This window comes from Mesoplodon bidens (genome assembly GCF_964165515.1).
Source record: "Mesoplodon bidens genome assembly, chromosome: 1".
Lineage (NCBI taxonomy): Eukaryota > Metazoa > Chordata > Mammalia > Artiodactyla > Ziphiidae > Mesoplodon > Mesoplodon bidens.
In genome coordinates this window covers 71058477-71066017 of record NC_138176.1, presented here as the reverse complement: position 1 = coordinate 71066017, position 7541 = coordinate 71058477, and positions in this window count along the sequence as shown.

The following is a 7541-nucleotide window of genomic DNA, read 5'->3' as shown; positions in this document are numbered from 1 at the left end:
CCTTAAAATTTAGTAGCTTAAAACAATAACAATTAAAGATAGACATATATATCAATGGAATGAAATAGGGAGTCCAGGAATAGACATAAACAAAAAGATCAAATGACTTTTTTAGAAAGGTACAATGGCAATTCAATGTAGTATAGAGAATATTTTCAATGAATGGTGCTGGCACAAATGACTATGCATATGCCAAAAATGAACATAAATCCATACCTCACATCTTATATAAAAATTAACTCAAAATAGACCATAGACATAATTTAAAATCTAAACCTGTAAAACTTTAAAAGTAAACATAGGAGAAAACCTTTGTGACCCTGGGTTAGGCCAACAGTTCCTAGATACGGCACCAAAAGTGCAATACATAAAAGAAAAAAATGATAAATTGGGCTTTATAAAAATTACAAACATTTGTTGTGTGAAAGACATTGTGAAGACAAATCATAAACTGGGAGCATATATATGTAAATAACAGCTGGTAAAGGACTTGTACCTAGGATATATAAATAACTCTTAAGACTCAAAAGTAAGAAAACAAACAGCCAAATTTTAAAAAGTAAGCAAAATATCTGAACAGATATACAATCCATATTTTTAAAAAATGGGCACAGAAGCAAAGGACTATTTAATCCAAATAGAGAATTCAAAAAATAAGATATAAATATTACTAATAAGCAATAAAAGAACATTCAATCCTATTTGCTGTCAGGGAACCGCAAATTAAAACAATAAAATATCATTTTTCCCCATAAAATTGAAAAAATAGAAATACTGATAATATCAAGTGATGGTGAAGGAATGGAGAAATGAACACTCACATACTCTTGGCTGTAATACAAATTATTTAGGAAGCAATTTGGTAGTACTTATAATTCAAAACAAATATATCATTTGGGTCAGTATTTCAACTTCTAGCAATCTATTCTATGAAAATAAAATCATGAAGGTGTAAAGATGTATCAATACATAGATGGATTTTGTATTATAAGCTATAATGAAAAAATTGGCTACAATCTAAATTTCCATAAAAGATTGGCTAAATAAACTACAGTGTAACCATACAATTGAATATTAGGCAGACAAAAATAAGGAAGATCTACATAAGGAATAAATAAGGAAGATCTACATGCTGATTTGTTAGTGTAAAAAGCAAATTGCACACCAATAAGTAGAGAGAGAGTATTTCCATTCTTGAAAATATAAATGTGGCTGCTTCTCTATATAGATTTCTTGCATCTATTCAAAAAAAGATTGGAAAGGAACTTAATTAACATAAGTCACTTTAGGGAAGATGAAATTTGATGGGCGGGTGGTAAGGAATATTCACTTGACAGCCCTAGATAATTTTTTAGAGTACTGGAATTACAGACGATTCTTATTTTTGTTGTTTTCTAGCATTTTTCTGAAATAAAGAATAATTGCTGAAGCAAAGTCCTGGGAGACTGAGAGGAAAGAATTGAGGCCATAAATGGAAGGATCCATCTCAGAAATGGCAGACACCTCATTCTCAGGAAGGGCATGAAAAGTGGAAAGAATCGGTGGGGATATAGATCAGTTGGAGTCCAGGCTGCAGGGGTGGGAGGGCTGGGAGATGAGACATGGTTTGCCTGACAGCTGTGATTTCTCAGTAAGGTTGAGGATGGGACCCAGGGTTGAGGAGAGTGGTCAAGGTTTGGAACAGTCAATGAGGGAAAGAGGAGGGATATTCACCAAGGACAAGGGAGGAAAAGTGTACCTGTGAAGTTTTTATTATCTAGTCCTAGAAGTAGCAGGAAAGGTGTAAAACAGGCTGGGAGGGTAGTCTTACTTTCTGGACAGGAAGAGGGGAATGGATTTTGGTGGACTGCCATCAGTCTCTGGGGCACTATGACTACCTTAGATTTTGTCTGTAACCTAGATCACTTTTCCCACCCCATCACACATCCATATTCTACCTGACACTCATCCATACTCGATTTTAACAAGTTTCTTTTTTTATGAACACATTATACACTTACTGAAGCTGAAAGGAACCTTAGAAATAGCAATTTCCCTATTTTGTGGATGAGAAAATGGTGAATCACAGAGATAAATGATTTTCTAGTGAGGCAATAGTTTATAAATGGTGGAACTAGACTGACCCAGGTCAGGGCAGTTTCCAAGATGCCACACAAACCCTGTGTAACCATGATTAAAAAGAAAAGGATACTATGCCTGCGATCATCACAAATAGTTGTCACAAAACTAAAACAAGACTTGTGCTTTGGAAATTAAACATAATATCTATTAAACAAAAATTACTCCTGTTGAAGGTGATGGCATAATACAAATATACTGCAATTAATTTTATATGAGATGCATAAAAGAACTGAGTACAAGTAAGTAATTTGAAATGATGCAGGATCTTCTCCAAATCCTAAAATTTACACCACATTCAAGAACTGCAAAGCACTATCCAAGGCTTCGTCATGCTTTCGGAAGGATTACAGTGCCCTCTGCAGCTTCAGCAGAAATAAGCACAAATTTGATTTAAAAACAAAACAAAACAAAACAAACAAAAAAAACCCAGTAATTTAAATGTCAACATGGAAGTGTATGCAATTAACATGCCTCAGAAATTCACTTTACTTTTAAACTGAATTAAAATATGTATGTAAAGATCACATTTTAAGCAAAATGCACTACAGCATGTATAGCAGGTATCTATTTGTGTAAAAGATGTGCAATATAGAAGAAGATACATATATAGATTAATTTGAGGATAATACTCTAAAATATGGCACAGTTGCCTTTGGGGAGATAAACTAGCACCCTGGGGATCATACGTGGGAAGATTTCTTTTCACTGCGACTCTTCTGGTACTACTTAAATTTTTCATCACATGCATGTATTAATCTTTCAGGTAAGAAAAAATGTTAATCAATAAAAATTTTGATTACCTTTTAAAGAAACGGTATGCATCCAAATTTTAAGCCTCTCTTTCCAGAAGTTCCTTAACTTCAGACAAGTTCTTTAATCTGTTAAAAACAAAACAACATGCCCAAAATGGAGTCACTTATGCTAAGTCCCATATCCACAAACTGAGATTGAACTTAATTACAATTTTAGCTCACCCAGAAATGGAATCGTAAGCCAGTCATTCAGGAATGGACTAATCAGTTAGGTAATCTGACTGATAGAACCTGGCCATCCCCTAAAGGAAAGTAACTTTTCAATTACCAACCCCCTTTTTTGCCCAGTATAACTTTCTGTCCCCTTGTGCCTACAAAAGTCTTTCATTTTATATTGGTCCTTGGAGCTCCTTTCTGTTAGACTGGATGCTGGCTGATTCAAATCAGCTTTTGATCAAATAAACTCTTATTTATCTTTAACAAATTGTTTATCTTTAACAGTTAACAAATTTCTTTGCCCTCCCTAACCACTTAATTTAAATTAAAACATAGCTTCTTTAACTCTGTGTTATTTTATTAGATATACCCAGCATCTTCACAATTTAGCTGTGAGAAAAGTAGTCTATACTAGCTCACATTTGCTTAACCAAAGCAATATTGAATACACTACAAAAGAGTAGACTATTTTATTTACAGTTTTTATCTACTAATAATTTCTTAAATTTGGGAGAAAGTAATCAATATTCACTAAGATATTAATAATTATGAAATAGTATACAATGAAAGGTAGGTTTGTTTTCTAACTCAGTCCTCCCCTCCAAAGGAAATTAAGTGTATTCCACGTATCTTTTCAGAAATTATGTCAATATTATTGAGCAATTGAATATTTTAATTTATAGGCAATATTATTGAGTAATAAATATATCAGTTTATTGAGTAATTGAATAAGCAATTCTTTAAATTGAATGTTTATTAAACTGCAAGTATCTTTCTAGGTCAGGGTATAAGGAGTAAATAAAAACAAAGTTGCTAGGCTTCCCTGGTGGCGCAGTGGTTAAGAATCCAGCTGCCAATGCCGAGAACACAGGTTCGAGCCCTGGTGCGGGAAGATCCCACATGCCACGGAGCAACTAAGCCCTTGCGCCACAACTACCGAGCCTGTGCTCTAGAGCCCGAAGCCACTGCAATGAGAAGCCCGCGCACCACAACGAAGTAGCCCCCCGCTCACCGCAACTAGAGAAAGCCCGTGCACAGCAATGAAGACCCAATGCAGCCAAAAATAAATAAATAAAATTAATTTATTTAAAAAAAAAAAAACTAAGTTGCTAACCTCACAGAGATGACACTCTGGTGGGAGAAGACAGATAACATAGACATAAATTAATACATATATATTATAACAGAAAGACATAAGTAATATTTTAAAAGAAGAGTAAAGAAACAGAAGTAGTAGACAAGAGAGTTGTTATTTTATACAGACAGAGTTCTGAGAAGGTGACATCTGAGCAGATGCCAGAATTAAATGGAAGAAGAAAACATGGAAATCTGGGGTAAGAGCCCACCAGGCAGAGTAGCCAGTGCAAAGGCCTTAAGAGGGAGCCAGTCCAGTATCCAATAAACTATAAAGAGGCTGCTGTGGCTAGAGGGGAGAGAGCAAAAGGGAGAGTAGTAGCAGGGAAGGCCAGAGGGGCAACAAGGGGCAAGATCACGTAAGGCTTGGGAGACAGCTGAGACTACAGGTTTTATTCTGAAAAAAATTCGGGTGGGGTGGCACTGGGGGTCTTGAGAGAGGATTAACATGACCTAACTTACATTTTAAAAAGATCACTCAACTTGCTACGTTGAGAATAGAGTAGGGTTGGGGGGTAGCAGGGGGCAGCACAAACGTAGAATGTGAAGACCAGGAAGAGATGGTATTTTGGACCAGGCAGATAGCAGAAGTTGTGATAAATGCTCATATTCTGGAATATTCTCTAGGTAGCCCCAACAGACATTCAGACACATTGAATGTAAACTCTGAGAGAAAAGAAGTCAAGCATGATGATTCCATAGTTTATGACCTGGGTAACTGAAAGAGTGGATTTGCCGCAAACTAACCTGCAGAAAACTGTGGAGCAAGCAGGTTTTGAGGGGAAAATTTGATAATAGAAAGTTTTGATATCAGCAGGTTTTGATATTAGAAAGTTTGTAGTATTTATTAAATATACAAGATGGGAGAAATAAAGGCATATGTTTGCTGATGAGACCGGTTTATTAAAGCGGGGGAAATGACTATGCGAGACAGACAAGAGTAAGAGGGAAGGGGTAGTAGGATCTAGTGCACACGTGGAGAGATTTTCAGAGTGGAGGACAGACAGTTCTTCACCTATTTAAAATCTGGAAGACGAGGTAAATGGGCACAGACGTTACGTGGGTAGACAGGTTGGCAGGAATCAGTGCAAGGTTTCTTCTGGCTGCTTCTATTTTCATAATGAAATAGAAAAGGAAATCTTGTTTGAAGGAATTAGTGAATCCCTTTTCACTCCCTTGCATAAAACCTTCTAGAGGCTTCCCCTCACCATTAGAATAACATTTTAACATGACAAGATCCCACAGGACCTTTCTCCATTGCCCCAAATACTCAAGCCATGGGGGCCTTCCTTCTGTGCCTCAGACACACGACAAACTTATACAAGCCTTGGGTCCTTTGACTTACTTGTCACTCCATCTGGTAAGCCCTCTCTCCCACCCTCCCAAGTCTGGCTAGTTCTTATCATACAAGGCCTCAACCATCCCCCCTAGGTCTTTCTTAAGTACCCTATCTACAGTGGCCCATGCTCTCCTCATAAGTTACTTACACATTTATTATGCATTGTCTGCTTCTTCCCACAAGAATGTTTCATAGAGAATAATAACTCTATGAAAGCAGGTACTTTTCTAGTCTATTCACTCTGTGCCTCATAAGCCTAGAACCACATCTGGCCATATAGTAGGTACTCAATGAAAATTTCTTAATGACATATTTGAAAAAGTAAATGAAAAAAATGCATGTAGAGCATATAACAGAGCCCCTGGCAATAGTAAATCTTCAATAAACGTCAGCTGTTATGATGATAAGAAAAACAGCCATGGCATCAATCATGAGCACAAATATGAAAGGCTAATCCTCCTCTGTGCTCTTGAATCAATTACCCTTTTGTTGTTAGAGACTTTCTTTCATTAATTATATGTCCCTTCCTCCTCTTCACAGGCTCCTTCCCTTTAGCTAAAAATGTGTAATATTTGCCCACCGTTTTTTAAAAATCAGTTAAAAGACACTTTTCTTAACTCTGTATTATCTTATTAGATACAGCCAAGTATTTTCACAGTTCAGCTGCAAAAAAAGGGTAGTATTTTGGTTAGGCTACTCTTGGTTAACCAAAACAAATCTTGAATGAACAAACTCATTTTTATTTACTTTTTTTCTACTAGCTAGTTTCTTTAAGTTGAATGAAACTACTTAATATTTGCATGCTTAAAATATTAATAATTACAGAATAGTATACAATGAAAAATAGGTATTTTATCTAACTTAGTCCTCCCTCTCTAAGGAAACTAGGTATATTCTGTGTATCTTTCCAGAAATTATGTATGCATATGCAGATATATAAATATCCTTTGAAAATATCAAATAGCACCATACTGTGCACACAATTCTGCATCTTGGGTTTCTTCCAGCTAATGAAACATCTTGGCTGACTTTCTAAAGTACACATAAAGAGCTTTATCATTCTTTTTACTCGCCACATAATGTTTCATTGTAGTGATAAAATGTCATCCATTTCCTATTAATTGACACTTAATATGCTTCCTGTCATTTGCTAACTATATGTGATGCTGCAACTACAGTAATAGCTATATGGCTATATAGCAAGATTCTTCATATATCTATAAATAAATCCTTAAAAGCAGAATTGCTGGCATAAAGGACAGCAATTCAGTTTTTTATTGATATTGCCAGATTACCTTCCAAAATAGTTTTACTAAATCAGTAGTTTTCTAATCCTCTAAATAATGAACAATTATTAGTAACTGCAGGTCATATTTTTGGTGAGGGAAAGGGGATAATTCTTTATCCTTCTTAAATCAACTAAAACTGAAACTACTCCTAAAGAAAATGTTAATACTTTACTATGACACATTTAAAACAAAGGAAACCAAGCACTATTTCTGGGAAATAATTATTTAGAATCACTTTCCCATTTCTGCTAAAAAAAAAGTTTCACCTCACTACTAAATGAGTTTTTCCAGTCTTCAATAATTCTTTTCCTAAGTCAACTTCTTAGGAACTCACAGAAAATGGAAAAAATGAGTTTAAAGAAAAGAAGAGGGGGCTTCCCTGGTGGCGCAGTGGTTGAGAGTCCGCCTGCCGATGCAGGGGACACGGGTTCATGCCCCTGTCCGGGAAGATCCCACATGCAGCAGAGCGGCTGGGCCCGTGAGCCATGGCCGCTGAGCCTGCGCGTCCGGAGCCTGTGCTCTGCAACGGGAGAGGCCACAACAGTGAGAGGCCCGCGTACCGCAAAAAAAAAAAAGAGAGGGAAAGGAAAAACTTAAACTCAAGAGTTTCCAAGGAGCACAAGATTCTTCTGTTTCTGGGCTGGGCAGTAACTTTCAACTCTTGGGATTTGAGGTGTTTTTGTTTTGTTT